Here is a 15672-nt window from a genome sequence, read left to right on the forward strand (position 1 = left end):
TTGGTCTGACTGGTAGGAGCAACAACTGGAGCTTCACTCGACTTTTATGGCAAGTTTTCCCTCGTCTCGAGATCCTACATAAATAATAATAATCCTCATTATAATATATTCATACCATCTTAACCTATTTACAACCCGAAATTAAACATGGATGGCACTTAGGCCTATACGCACTTAATTCATATCCACCATTATATTTTCAAATGTACACACGTAGCCACATAATCACATAACGTATATTAATACCAAATAACATCATATACACCATAATGCCACACTAGGCTTGGATGATCTCGACTCACCACTTAAGTCACTTGGTCACTAACTAAACAAAGTCTTCAAATTTGGGCTTCCTAACTCAATGTGCCTTTCCTAAATTATCCAAAACCTATTGACCCTCACTTGTGTCTTTTTCTATCCTGACCTTATACTATCTTACAACTAGGGTGGTTGACCTAATACTCACTTCTAAGTGTTCTAAAACTATGTGATAAGTGATAGTGCTCACTGGTGCAAATTTCAGAATGACAACTATGGTTTCTTGAGTACATTAGACACTCTTAAACTACAAGTTTTTCTTCAAAATTTTTACACAAGACTCTCCTGACCTAAGGGCATCTCACAAGCTTGATGTGGCTCAAAGGCCTGGCTTGGGCCTTCTTGGGCCTAAGCTAAAAGTCCAAGGTTCCCCTGTTTTTCTGGGCAGAAAATGCCCTGACTTGAATTAACTTGTGACATATGGTTCTAGCTCATATCCTATGAACTATGGTTGGAAAAACTTCTCTGACATACCCTCTAACTAAGGCCCAATTGGGCCTAATGAGGGCCTACCCATGACATGGTCAAATCTCCCTATTTCTAAGTTGCAACAAAACTGTCCCCTGCTGGACAGATTTTGTTATTCTACTTGTGCACCTAACCAAATGACATGCAAACCTCCAACCAACTCCTAAAACCTATTATATACTCCCCATACTAACTTCTGGTAGCTTGGGCCTCAAAGTGCACATCAATGACATGGTCAAAACTCACTCTAAACCTCAGGGTATTAAACTGATTTTTCTGCAGAAACTATAACTCTCATTTTTCCAAGGTTTTGACTTGACAACTCAACTAACAAAAACTCAATACTTAAACCAAGACTTATACATGGTAATCTACTGAACTAACTCCTTTATTCTCAAAATAACATTGGGTGAGATCATCCATGCCTAAAAACAACAACATGCAACTAAATATATAACATGCAACTCATGAAAAACACATAACAAGATTTCGGCTAGGCATAAAGTTGTAAATGCTTGCAAAATCGACTTGCACCTAATACTTATCCTTAATAATTATGAAATATAACTCCTTTTAAGTATTAATAAGAAATTCATCATGGAAACAATCTATTTAAGCACATCTATTTCGAATTTTATAGATAACAACATGATTTCGAAAAGAATAGCATGCAAAACATGGTTGATCATCATTTTAATGTCTTAAAACTAGCATGCATGGCTAAACATAAATTTATAATGAGATTTCAGTAGCATGCAAAGGATTTTAAAGCATGATATCTCCATAAAACACTTAGTTAGCACATATACATAATATATCTCATAGAGAGCTCTTGAATTCACAAGAATCAAGAGTTTCTCTTTGGAGATCACACAAAACTACACATGCAACCATGAAACTTCATCTTCCAAATCACAAAACTCTTGGGAAGTATATAAAATAAATGTAGGTGAAAGAATTACACTAGGGAAGATGAGAAATGGAATGAAAAATGGAAGGGAGTGGGGGAAATGGGGTTCGGCCGAGAGCAAAAGGGAGGGAGGGGAAGAGAGAAATTTTTGTGGTGTGTTGGAGTGTGAAATGATGAATGACTTCTCTCCACTTTGATTTGTTTGTTTTATGCTATTTGGTTGACAAGTAATGAGTGGAAGTGAGAACTTACAAAAATGTCCCTTGGCTAAAGTTAGGCCATTTTGCATGCAAGGCTAAGGTAGTAATTTGGTAATAATCAAATGAGTTAGTGGGGTTGAAAAAGTCTTATTTGCCCTTTGAGAGAATAGAAAGAGAGTTTGCATGCAAGGTTATTCATGTAATTTGATAATTATAACAAATAAAATTTGTAAAGATTTATTTTTATAAAATAAAATACAAGTTCAAAAATTATAAAATTTATACCATAAATTAACTTGTATTTTTAGAGACTTTATAAAATCATTTTCAAAATTTGTGATCAAAATGCCTTTTAAAAGAAGATTTTTCCAAAGCTTAGAATATTCCTTATAAATCAAAAATAAAGAAATTAAATAAACTCTTGCTTTGAAAAATCATATACTACCCAAAGCAAATTTATAATGCAGAAATTTTCACTCACACAAACGTACAATCATTGAATATATTTTCATTTGACTTAATATTATACCAAATTCACAAATAATATTACATAAAATGCCGGTCGTAACATAAACCACTATGAAACTAATGAAAATACGAATGCAACATCTGTTTTTACAGATGCTTATTTTATTAATCTTCATCAGGTTGTTCATCAAACTAATGAAGAACTTCGCACTATAAAGGCTATTCCAGTAGAAGGATTTGGTGTGGGTGCAATTCTCTCTATTCCATGGAGGTATATATTTGATAACAAACATAATGTTTTAGATGATAATTATGTTAATCAACTCGAAAAGGAGAACCCTAGGGTTACTTATTTTTGTAAGCTCTTTTTTTTAATCTTCCTTTTTTAATTATAATTTTTTTTATTTTATGTTGTTTGATGTATGTTTGTGCTCGATTTCGTGATTTTGTCTTCTTTTTTTGTCTCTATATTATTTCAAATTTGTAAACTTGTTTAGGTTTGGACCAGGATGTGAAATGCTTGTGTTTGGATCTTGGAAAAATGTATAGCTTGAGTAATTAGGTGTAACAAGAGTATACTAGATTTTAATTGGGACTTGGTGGATTTATATTCATTTTGTGAGACTTTCTATTGATGAGATTAGTAAAGGTAGGACTTAGGGACCCTTAACTTTGATAAGCATGTTCACCCTTAATTGTGCAATTTCATACTCGTATTAGATGTTAGACATTATTCTCATTTTTCATTTTAAGCATTTTTATGTGCCATGCTTTCCCAACAATCATTGACATAATTTTTTTAGTGTACCGTGGTTATCAATTCATGGCAAATGCATGGAGCTATATGCTGTAAGGATCACTTGTTACTGTCTCACAATCTATTCATTGGTCAGTAAAAAAAACTACTCCAAAGTTATGCACGAAAGGCGACAGAAAGGGCATGATTGGCCTCTGACTTTCCTTGGATCTCCAATTTTGTATTTCTATAAAATTTTAGGTGTTTGGATGATTTAAGATAAAATTATAATGTGAACTTATATTGCACTGACTTATGAAGGATAAATACCTTATTGTCAGCATACCATCTTGGTTCTGATGTATTTTTCTTTTTGTTATGATTATGCTGACTATATATCTTTTGATTTCTCGGTCAAACACACTTCATGTTCATCTGAGATTGACCTTATTTTGTTAATGGCTTCTAGATCTACTTGTAGTACTAGTCTCTCGCTCTATGCAGTTGAGAGATAAATCTGTTTAGCAGCTTTGCTTTAACCTTTTGGCAAATTTGTTCATATTAATTTTCTTTCACTATAGCATGAGTGTCCATTCTGTGTGTCAGTATAACATTATGTATTAAAAAAATTGGACTAATTTATGAATATTAATTATTATGAATGTGTATTATATAAATGATTAGAGAAGATATGATGGTCAAAAAGCCATATGAAGTCTCAGCTATAGAATATGCAGGCTTAGGCACTCCTCCTCTTACAGCTTACCAATCACTACTAGAATTCTGTCAATAGACATCGGTCCTTAGACTTCGGTTGCTCAGACGACCGATGTTAAAGTTCTTTTAGACATCGGTTATTTTAAAACCGATGTTACTGCTTATATTAGACATTGGTCGAGAATATAACCGTTGTGTATAGTTATTTTTTAAAAATGAGAAATGTTAGTTAGACATCAGTTTTTTATATAACCAATGTCTTTGTTTTATAGACATCGATTGTATTTTACAACCGTTGTCGATGGTTAACTTAAAAAAATTAAAAAAAACACGCGGAAACTTTCCCCCCTTTATTCCCCAAATATTCCCCCTTAACAAAAAAACCAGTTTTCCCCTAATTTTTTTCCTGTCTCTCTCTATCTCACTCTCTATCTCTCTGCTCTCTCTCTCTGAGCTCTCCCTTCTCTCTCTGGTTCTCTTTCTCTCTCTCTGCTTCTCTCCCTCTCTCTCTCTTCCATCTCTCTCACACACACAACATTTCAGTTGATTGCAGGTATATCAGGTCTCAATTAAACCCCAAATTGAAGAACAGCTTCAATTAATCAAACCCCATCTACGAGAAATCCTAATTTCTGAAAAGGTTTGTTTGTTCAATTATGTTTGCTTGTTCAATTAGGTTTAATTTGTTCAGTTAGGTTTGTTTGTTCAATTAGGTTTAATTTGTTCAATTAGGTTGTCTGGAGAGGCTTTTGAGGACTAGAATGGAGAGGCTTTTTAGAGAAAACGAACTCAAGAAATCCAACAGGTCACTCAATGCAAATGCAAATGAGGAAGGAGGTAAAGATTTAAAAGGGGATAATGGTACTGTTGAGAATTGCTTCCGCTACCAAAACCAAAGCCGCCCCCTCTCCATCTCCCTTTTGTATGCCCACCAGAAAGCCATCTCTCTCCACTCTTTTATTCAGGTACTAATTATTACACAAACTCTTGCCTTTTATATTGTGCTATTACGTTTATTATATTTACACAGTGATGATATTTGTGTGTGTTTTATAGTTGTCCGGTTGAAATGAGTTCGATGCAACCCTATCACACGACCACTGCTTCTGTTTTGATGACTTCTATGCTTACGCTTTCGAGAGTCGGTTACGGTTTGCTTCCCGAATTGGAGTGCGTAGCTTAACAGTTTTTGATGATTATGTGTAATTCCTGACCAGTTGTGCTACTGCTCTATAAAGAGACATATGTGCCATGATCAGTTGGTCCTTATCTGAGAGCCTCTGGCACAAATCACTAGCTGTAATTTTCACACTAAGTTGGAAAATGATCACGCTAGGCCTACGATCTTGGTAACCAACGATGATGGTATTGATGGTGCTGGCTTGCAAGTTCTGGTTCAGGCCTGGTCTCTACAGATCAATATCAAGTCCTTGTCTGTGCCCCTGAAATGTACGTCGACTTTCAATCGATTTTTACCAATGCTTCTGGTACATGGATTCTATCATATAATTAATAACAGTTATCGTATATTAATTTAACCAGCATAAAAGCTTAGATGTAATGTATGTTTGTTTTTCTTTTAATTTAAAAGCTTACACTTACTTAAACGTTAAGTTTTGAGTTTTAATTATGCTTCAATTGCAATATGGAAGGTATACAAATTAAGTTACAAAGTACGGTCTCAGGTATTATCCAACTCTACAATGTGGAATTGCTAATTGTTAAGTTAGAGCGAAAGCTAGCATGAATATCATGTTTTTGTGTTAATATATCTCGTTACTCTAAATCATTTCCGTAAGTGGAGCAGTGATAGAATTAAGTAAGTCACATAGGTTGTTTTCACTTGGTGGGAATGAAATGAGGAAGGAATAGAATGAAAAAACTAAGTTCTTAGGAGGATGGTGCTTAAATAATGTGCATGACTGGGGGATAATGTTTAATTAGAAACATTTTGATTGTTTTTCTTGTATCTAATAATTCTTTTACAGGGAAAGGTCAGCTGTTAGTCACAGCATTACTTGGATGCATCCTGTCCATGTTAAGCAAGTAGAAATTCAGGGAGCAACAGCCTATGCAGTTTCTGGTATGTTTTCATTTCACATTGTTATAAAATGTATATTATCTTTCATTTTTCTTTGCCAACAAATTACTTGCGTGCTTCTGGCACTCACACAACATACTGATGGCGACGCCTAGATGAAGACCAAATATATTGTTTATAGTCTTTAATCTTGGAATTTTAATTGATAATGATTTATAAGAAGTGTTTTCTTATTATTGTTTACTTGTTTTTTTGCTATTCCAGGAACTCCAACAGATTGTGCATCTCTGGGAATCTCCGGAACTCTTTTTCCTATAGTGCCTGATCTGGTAACTATTCTTAATCAACTTTGTAAATTGATATTCTCATTAGTTGTAAATCGTGCTAAAGCTCAAATATCATTCTGGTTGCTGATGTTTCTGTAACCTAAGATGTTACCTATTTGTAACGACTCAAGCTGAGCACTTACTAACAACTCTATTCAATTGCTTTTTTTAAAAAAAAATTGTTTTTCGTTGCTTACTCTTGTTTGTTTTGGTCACAGGTTATTAGTGGCATAAACATGGGTTGCAACTCTGGTTACCGCATGTCAGTAACTCTCTGTCTGAGGAAACACTTTTTTGTTTAGTAAAAGTAGTCTATAGTATGTATCCTTAAGTCTGCAGTATAAACTCTTAAGTCTGCACAACTAATCAAATCTATTACTGGAATAACAACTTGTACTCAGGAACAGTAGCAGGTGCTCGAGAAGCCTTTTTCTACGGGATACCTTCTATCTCAATATCTTATGACTGGTACACATTAACTTACAAAATGCACTATGTAGACATGCATCAATATATTGCATGTTGCAACTGCTTTGGGATCAATTTTTATTTTTCTTGATTCAATTTGTGTTCTCAACTGCCAGGATGGGGGGTAAGAGCACTGCTAATGACTTTAAACTTTCTGCCGAGGCTTGCTTACCCATAATAAGTGCAATTTTGGTTGAAGTCAGAAGTAAAACATATCCTCTAAAGTGCTTTTTGAATATTGATATGCCTACAGATATTTCGAATCATAAGATGAGACTTGCAGCTTTTACAACCATCATCGTCTGCTTTAATGATATTCGGAGAGAACAAAGATTAAGTATCAGGCTATGGATTATAATGATCCATTTTTGAATTCAGAACTAAATTAGAACTTCCTGTAGCTTGACTTGAATTGTGTTTGCTGCTTATTTTGTACTCTGTAGGGATACAAGTTGACAAAGCAGGGAAATAGTATTATCATAATGGGTTGGAAGAAAATTACTTCTGAAGCACAAGTTGGAAAAATATTATCAACAATGACTATGGTAGCTGATTCGACAAAAATTGAGATGAATGGTACGAAAGTATCACAAGACTCTGAGAACAGTCTCGTTTTTATGCGTGAAGCTTTATAATTTTATCAGGGAATTGGAATTTTGTTGTCGGGGATATTTGGGACTGGAAATGGATCTTCAGTATCTATGTAAGATGCCTCACAATTTGACAACCTTTTTCCTGGATGACCATGTTTATAAAGATTGAACATGCGCATCATATATTTATTAGTCAATGTTTGTTTTATCTACAGCGAGAATGCTGGTCTTTTAGCATTAACTCGAGTGGGCAGTCGAAGAGTTGTACAGATATCTGCGTGCTTTATGATCTTCTTTTCCATCCTGGATAAGCTTCTTTGTTTATGTCAAACTGTATAGGTTTTGTTTTTTATGTGCAGTTTGTTAATAACTTGTCAAGCACTTTGACAATGATCCTGTAGGAAAGTTTGGGGCAGTATTCGCTTATATCCCATTGCCAATCTTTGCTGCATTGTATTGTCTACAAATGCAAGGACATATACAATGATCTGACAAAGTATAGTAGTAGTAGTCTGGTAGAAACTATGTAGTAGCTCTTGTATTATTCATCTGACCAAATGTAATTCATATAAACTTGTTAATATTTAGTTGAGTAAATATAATTACGGCTAGAGATATTCATGTACATGCATTATAAAATTTGTTACAGGAGGGATTTTTGTATCAATCTGTCGTAGAAGATTACTTTACTCGATTCATGTATATACATTATAAAACTTATTGTCGGAGGGTTGTTTCCAGTTTTTAGAACCGATGTTAAAAATCATAAATACACATCAGTTTAAACATATAAAAGCAATGTCTTAAAATCACAAAGACATCAGTTAAAACAAAATATTCGATGTTAATAAAGGAATATTAGCACATGAAAATAGGGTAATAACATCGATTCAAAAATAAACACCTGATGTCTATTTATCATATTAACATCGGTTTTTTAGAAAACAACCGATGTCTATTGTCAACATTGACATTGGGTACTTAGAAAATAACCGATGTCTAATAAGATAGAGACATCGGTTTTTTATCAAAGACCGATGTCTAAGAAGATAAAGACATCGGGTTTTTTATTTTTAATCGATGTTAATTTATAAATATTGCTTGTGTGTTACAGTTTTAAATAGGCCTAATAGGCCTAATATTACATTTCCGAACTTGACATTACACAATTATATAACAAGAATGTGAATTAGACATCAGATATTTTCCAGAAACGATGTGTAATATTACATAGACATCGGTTTTTAACCGATGTCTATGACAAACTACATTTAACATCAGTCGCGAAGACATCATACATTTTTTACTTAGACATCGGTTTTTTTAACCGATGTCTAAGGTCTTTTTTCTAGTAGTGAATGCCTCATCACCGTAGGCATCAAGCTTGATAAAACAGGACCACTGATGAATATTCTTGTCACAGCAGCTTCAGGCGGTGTTGGACACTATGCTCTCCAGCTAGCAAGGTTAGGAAACACCCATGTCACAGCCACTTGTGGCGCTCGCAATGCTTCTTTCGTAAAGAGTCTATGGGCTGATGAAATTCTCGACTATAAAACTCCAGAAGGAAAAGCTTTGATCAGTCCATCAGGGAGAAACTACGATACCGTGGTCCAAGTGTGACCAAGTGTGTGTTATTAAGTTTGTGTTGGACAGTATGCTGTCCATCTAGCAAAGTTAGGAAATACCTATATTACAGCCATATAAAGGAACTTTGTATTGTGTTGAATTTAAACGTTATTTGAGTTTTTAATTAAATGTATTTAAGTTTTTAGTGTTCCGAGTGTGACCGATTGATATATTTATGTTAGTAAAAATTGGAAAAAAGTGTTACAATAAATACCAGAGTTTTAAAAAAGAATGTTACATAAGATATAAAAATGTTATCGAAAGATTGAATTGAGTGTTATAATAGTAAATATTGTGTTACAAAAGAGTCTATTTCAATATATTTTTGGTGTTACTAAAGGGTAAGGTGTGTTGCAACAGAACTGTGATTACACCATTAACTTGTCACCATAGAAATAGAAATGTACCTATAGGTACTCTATTGTAACACGTTGAGTGGTGTTACCAAAATTTCAAAAAGTGTAACCGCAGACACCTATTGTACCAGGGCAAATCCAACACCCCGAAATTTTTAAAAAATATAACCATAGACCGTTTTTTTGCTTTAGGTAACATTTTTACCCATTTTAACACTTGTTTTTTGTGTTGCTACAGGTCAAATATGGTGTAGTGAAGGGAAGGTCTCCTAGGCGTCTCCAATATATATACAAAACATTCTACAAGGGTGAGCAATCAATTGCTCAGCAGTACCACTATATGAATAACAATTAAAACAGTTTATGAAAAACAGTTATATGAACAGAAATCATAACTTATTATAAAACATGTAACAAATGTATAAACTAGATATTCAAAACTAGCAAGCTCTGTAGAACAGTAACATCAGCCGTGTGCCGTGTGAAAATATTATAGTCCAAATTTTAGCATGCTATTCATATTTATAATTCAACTGTATAAATCACTATTTCCGTCATGGGAATCATAAAACCAAATAAGATTCGTAATGGATATGTGAACACAGATGATCAGGCTATCAATACCAAACGGCTCCAACTGCCAACCCATAAACCTGTTCCAGAACTCAGAGACTAGCTAGTCTCTGACCTGCTGGATTAATCAGTTTTATAGTGCGCGTAACTGAGTTAGCCTCTTACATAACCTCAATAGGCCACTCTGGCCCATATGTACCCAATATCTGAACGTTTTATCCAGTTTTCAAATCACTTGTATCTATCTCATTTTAAATAAGTTTTATTTAGCAGCACACATAAAACTGGTTCACAAACCATTTTTATTCGAGATAGGTACATTTTCGAAGTAACTTTTCCCCAAATCAATTTTAAAATAGTTTGTTATAACTACAGTGGATACGTAACTTAAAACGTTTTTGTTCCTGTACGAGAATAAAATAACAGTTTATTTATATATATTGAACCATAAAAGAATGGTCAGGGGTACTTGCCTTGCAAAGCTTTATAACTATTATTGATTGGCCTTGGACCGACTTGGACACTCAGTCTTTATCATTTAACTATTAAACTATCCTGGATCTGACCTCAATACTCAGGTCCTTTGATTGGAACCCTGCTGAGATTGTCGACTGATCACTAGGCTATCTTTAGTCTAACGTCAACTTTATGGTCTTTTGACTAGAGCCCACAGAGTCGAAATACCCTATATTAGACGACCAGCTATGCTTGACATATCCTCGTTATCACTTCTACCCTACCGATAGCAATTCCCGACTCGCAAGTATACATATTACTATAATACACATAACAAGCTATCACTTCTACCCTACCGATAGCAATTCCCGACTCTCAAGTATACCTATTACTATAATACACATAACAATTAGGTACAAGCATTTACAACCCGATTCAATGATCATTTTCGGAAAATACATATACCCGTCGTTTCGTAAAGTAGGGTTGCCAAATATTTTATAAAATAAAGTTTTCAAGGAATCTTCTTCTTATACTATTGAATAAAAATAAAGAATTGCTCTTGGTCTACCCGCTGTGATTGAATCACTAACCGCGGTTGTGCTCGAATTAAATAGATTTGGGTGGAAGGTTTTCATTTGACATTAGAGCCACTATTGAAGGAATTACCGGGGAACTACATTTTTTATGTAAAGATGAGATTACTCTTTCATATATATGGCGCAACCCAATTCTTATATTTTTTCCCTTTTTTCTGAATTGAACCACTTAAATATAACTTGAATAATAAGAAATTCCCTCCTTGCAGTGGCCTATGTTGTATATATAAATCCTAGACATAAAAATATACGGAATTTATGGTTGAATCACTAAGCTGTGGTAGTGCTGGAGTACTCCTATCCGCTGCTGACCATAAAAGACTTACTTGATAATAGTATCGTCAGCTTTCACTAACTTAACACTAACTTAATCCTTCTTATCTAGTGTACTCTCGAGCTTACAGAAAGGATCTTAGCCAAACATTTACCGGCTTTGCGAGACCATTTCGGTCTACACATGGCTAGGCACTTTGGTCGTTGATTTCATGATAAAAACTCTCTGACGTTGAAGATCTCACGAGCAGGACTAACGAAAGTTTCTCAATTGATTAGGCGGGAACAGGATTCGAACCTGTATTCTTCAGGTTTTCATCACAACACAAAAATATATTCCATAAAATATTTATAATTATACAATTATATACATTCGACTAGTAATCCTGATAATCACAAGATATGTTCTCTTATTTTCGAATTTAATTTCTCGAAAATTGGACAGTGTCTCCTCTGTTTATCGGTCTACCCGTTGAAACATACTCGACACCACAATTTCCAACAACAACGCAACCATCACAGTCAACTCAAATTCATAACACAATCACTAATACAATTTTTAAATATAAATATATACTTTTTTCTTCACAAACAATTTTACAAACTAAATTAATATATATTTTTATAAATTTAGGACTCAGAATAGTTCATCACGGTCCACCGTCCACTCTCCAAGGCTCATCGCCGACGACGACAAAAATTTGCGGGTGCCCGTATAAGTCAGGATTCCATCACGAACCTTCACCGATTAAAATAATTTCGAATAGTTAAAATCAAAATCCGAGAATCATAGAAATTTATTTGGATTTCATTTTCGAAAATAAAATAGGGATTGAAGTATTATACAGAACCCCAACGAAGGCAACAGTAGCAACACCCGCGACACACTTACAGTCCACTTCACCGGAAAAAAAATCAGGCAGTGGCTGGAAAAATAATAGAGACGGTAACAAGGCAAAGCAACATGCTTAACTGTTATACACACACAAGTATATATACCTATGTATACATACACAAACGAACATGATACCAAGTCGGGGCTATCACCGAGCAGCAAGCCGGAAAAAAACCAACACATGCGGCGGTAAGGGGAAGAAACAGCGGGAAACAAAATGAGATCGAGAGATTAAAGGAATACAGAGAGAGAGGAGAATCGAGAGAGAGAGATTAATTAAGGGATGAAGTAAGAAGAGATTGATGTCACATACTGGGGTAGAAAGAATAGCATGGCACACACTTTGTTTTACAGCCGCGTGTCTATTAATTGACACGTGGCCTCATACTAAAACTCTGATTTTGAGATCGCGATGTAATTTAACAATACAATTTATTGGTGTAAACATATCAGAATAAATCCAAAATAGTTTTAAAATTCTTGAAATAAATAAAAAATAATAAAATAAAATTTTCAAAATTTTTGGAGGATTCTAAATCGCGCAAGAGGCCCACATTTTTATGATTTAACGAACAAACGTGCGGGTGAATAAAATCTGAATTTTTGTTTGAAATAATTTTAAAATTCTCGAAATATTCCAAAATTAATGAAATATGAGCTTCTGAATTTTAATTTCTGAATAATCGATGAAATATTAATTTCTGAATTTTATAAATTCTCAAAAATAATTAATAAAATTATAATGTAATAAAAATAATTTTATAGATAATCCGAAAATTTATAGAAATAAAGTGTCAATAAAATCACTTTTAAAAGTAAAAAAATAAATTAATACGACTTGACAATTAATCATACAAATAATCCTCGCACACCACAAAGTTACATAGTTAATATTAAATATCACACAGTGGTGACATATAATATACTTTATTCATTTATTTTATTCAATAATTATACATAAAATGTAAACCTATAGGTGTTTATATAGTCAAATAGCTACTCTATCAGTTACACATATGATGATATACATGAAGATGAAAATATATATAGTAAAATTGATAGCTAGTAATTACTAAAATACTCTGTATCTCTTTAATCACATGAATAAACTCCTCATTTGTAGCTTGACAACAGATGACAAATACTGTTAAGCAAGCAAATAATGAGGGGGTTTTGTGGATAAACTCTCGTATCAATGAGATAAATATTGATAATAAATTTTGATAACCAACAAATATATATAACATATTCTCTTATCTTCTAATATAATAAATAAAAAAGAAATAAATAAAAAAAGAAAGAGTTCGAGATAGAAAAAGTGATGATTTTGATATATTGGTGTGTCACCATATTCTCAATACAATGTCCATTTATAGCCTTTATTTTATAGCAATTTAGGTATACATGTTTTGTATTAATATTTAAAAAATTGAGTAGAGTCCACACCTATTTTGTACACATTATATTTTACCAAAGAAGTAGAAAGGCCTGAATATTTTTCACAAAAACTTATAAGGTCTTGTAACAAAATCTTATATATGTATAAAAACAAGTTGGCTTGCACCTCAATAAACACGTCAGAATCATCACAAAGAACTAAGCTTCCAACCAAGCACCCTTGAAATATGAAACAAGAAGACAAGGGCCTCATTTACTCTCTATATCTACCCCCATCTCTAAATATATATGCACTCACGTTTTTATTGGAATTATAATCTAAGCTCGTGTTATTTAATTTCCTTTATTATGTGTCCAAATAAGTTGCTGTGATGAATTAGTCATGATCAGCGATACTAGGTCTTAGTTATCTGTTTCTGTAGGTAGATATGTAGTTTTAGAGTAAGAATAGGATGTTCCTATTTTGTCTCAACGACATTTATCTTAGGAAGTATTTTAAGCAGTCTCCATATATTTCTTATTTCCATATATATGTTTCTTAGTGTGATACAGTTTATACGTGTGGGTTGCTTTTAGTCTCTACATTTTGGTATCAGAGCTACGGAACACCATTCTGTTTATGTCTAAAGCAACACCAATGGATGTGAACAAACTGGAAGGGGGATCAGTAGGGTTGAGTTACCCAACACTGACAAGGGTAAATTATACTGCTTGGTCTATGAAGATGAGGGTCTTTATGCAAGCACAGGGAGTGTGGGACGCAATTGAGCCCAGTGACTCAAAGACTCTACTTGATGTGAAAACAGACAAGATCGCGTTGGCCATGATCTATCAGGGAATACCTGAGGATGTTCTTTTATCTTTGGCAGAAAAAAGGACGGCAAAAGATGCTTGGGATGCTATTAAAACCCTGTGTCAAGGCGTTGAGAGGGTTAAGTTTGCACGAATTCAAACCTTAAAGGTGGAATTTGAAGCCTTGGTAATGAAAGATACCGACCAGTTGGATGATTTTTTGATGAAAATTAGTTGGTTGATATCAAACATTTGAGCACTCGGAGACACAGTAACTGAAAGCTATGGTGTGAAGAAATTGTTATGTGCACTCCCGTCGAAATTTTTACAGATTTATTCAACGATTGAGCAATTCAGAAACTTCGAGACGATGTCAGTAGAAAAGACTATTGGATCATTGAAGGCAAATGAGGAAAGGACAAAAGGTCAATCAGGATATAAGGGAGATCAGTTGATGCTGACAGAGGATGAATGGGTGAGAAGTGAAAATATTGAGGGAAAATCTTGTTTACAAAGGTGGAATGGAAAAATTGCTTGGCTAAAGGACAAGGAAATTATAATGGATCTGCAAACTCAAAGGCGCATTGGGGACGAGACAAAAGCCATGTACGATGTTACAATTGTCAGAACTACGGTCAATATGCAGGAGAGTGCAAAAAACCCAGGAAGGAAAGGGAGAAAAAAATAGAGGTTAATCTATCACAAGCTGACTTTGGTGGAGATGAGCCATCATTACTATTGTCTGAGTGTGAACAGAAAGGGAAGAACGGACTGATACAGTTGATTGAAAGGGACATTATTTCAGGATTAAAATAATACGTGAGCAATGAGGATAACAGTAACATATCGTACCTCGACAATGGGGCGAGCAACCATATGACCGAACAACAGAAGAAATTTAGTGACATGGATGAAAATGTAACCGGGGATGTACATTTTGGTGATAGTTCTTCGGGCAAGAACGGTGAAACTCAATATCTAAGAGAGGTATACTACATCCTTTCTCTATGTAATAACATTATAAGCTTAGGGCAGCTCTCAGAAGAGGGAAATAAAGTAGTTTTACAAGGTGATTTTATGTGGGTTCGTGATAATGATGGAAATCTGTTGATGAAAGTAAAGCTTACAACAAATAGGTTGTACAAAATTAAAATTAAATACAGTGACTCGGTTGAGACATAAGGTGGGGAACCCGTATGTATGTTATCAAAAGTCGAGAAGGACTCATGGTTTTGGCACTCTCGCTTAGGCAATGTGAATTTTGTTGCGTTGGTTCTCATATCCAAAGAAGAAATGGCCTATGGGCTACCAAGACTAACTCATCCAAAAAGGACGTGCAAAGGCTGTCCAATGTCCAAACAAACTCGTAGCCCTTTTCCTTCACATTCAAATTTCAATGTGAAGTGTGTGCTTGAGGTAATACATGGAAATATTTGTGGCCCATTCACACCACCAA

General features: G+C 34.2%; 1 pseudogene; it reads left to right on the forward strand.

The window, feature by feature from the left end:
- The first annotated feature begins 4578 nt into the window (after positions 1 to 4578).
- Positions 4579 to 6916, forward strand: LOC141690946 (uncharacterized; annotated as a pseudogene).
- The last annotated feature ends 8756 nt before the right edge of the window (positions 6917 to 15672 follow it).

Source organism: Apium graveolens, chromosome 10 (genome assembly GCF_009905375.1).
Source record: "Apium graveolens cultivar Ventura chromosome 10, ASM990537v1, whole genome shotgun sequence".
In the NCBI taxonomy this organism is placed as follows: domain Eukaryota; kingdom Viridiplantae; phylum Streptophyta; class Magnoliopsida; order Apiales; family Apiaceae; genus Apium; species Apium graveolens.